This window comes from Solanum tuberosum, unplaced genomic scaffold (assembly GCF_000226075.1).
Source record: "Solanum tuberosum cultivar DM 1-3 516 R44 unplaced genomic scaffold, SolTub_3.0 scf00021, whole genome shotgun sequence".
Taxonomy (NCBI): Eukaryota; Viridiplantae; Streptophyta; class Magnoliopsida; order Solanales; family Solanaceae; genus Solanum; species Solanum tuberosum.
Window position 1 is genome coordinate 3036865 of NW_006238947.1, and position 1174 is coordinate 3038038.

Here is a 1174-nt window from a genome sequence, read left to right on the forward strand (position 1 = left end):
GGAATAGGAATACAAATAGGAATAGGAATAGTAAATAGTAGCCTACTTACCTTGTATTCTAGTGTCTATAAATAGGATCTCAATGTAATAATGTAGACACAACAACAATTCAATAATATTCTTTTCCTATATTTCTCACATGGTATCAGAGCCTCTACGATCTTAGTAAACAATCAAAGTGTTCCGCTGCTGGTGGGCGGCTATTACTCATATATGCCACCCGTCTGGCCAACAATTATGTTAGCAAAAGTTGGGTCACCGTGTATCTTTTCGGTGACTATTTTCTCATATTTGATTTATGTAAGCACCGTGCCATCATTCCGGTGACTACTTTCTTATATCTAACTTATAGCACCGTGCCATCTTTCCGTTGACTACTTTGTCATATTTAATTTGTGTAGCACTGTGCCATCATTCCAGTGACTACTTTTTCATATATAATTTTTGTAGCACCGTGCCATCCTTTCGGTGACTACCTTTTTTGCATATCTGATTTGCGTAGCACCGTGCATCTCTCCGAACTACTTTTCATATTTAATTTGTGTAGTATCGTGGATTTTTCCGAACTATTTTCTCATATCTGAGTTGCATAGCATCATGTGTCTTTTCAGTGACTCCTCAGATTTGATTTGCATAGTTCCATTCGTCTTTCCGGTGACTCCTCAAATCTGACTTGCGTAGGGTTGTGCCATCATTCCAACCCTACCCATATAATTTTCTTTTTCAGTAGGGTCGTGTCATCATTCCGACCCTACCCATATTATTTATCCTTTTCAATGGAGGTCGTTCCATCAATTCGAACTATCCTATATAATTTATATTTTCTAGTTGGGTCGTGACATCATTCCGACCCTACCCATATAATTTCTCTTCAGTAGGGTCGTGCCATCATTCCGACCCTACCCATATAATTTCTCTTCAGTAGGGTCGTGCCATCATTCCGACCCTACCCATATAATTTTATTTCTTAGATGGTGAAGAAGTCTATATGGAGCAACCACCTAATTTTGTTGCTCAGGGGGAGTTTAGTAGCCTTGTATGTTGATTACGTAAGTCACTCTATGGTCTGAAACAGTCTTTGCAAGTTTGGTTTGGGAAGTTCAACACTGTAATTTTATCACTCTCTGTTTTATCAGCATTATGCATCAAATTCAGTATTTCATGAGAAGACCAA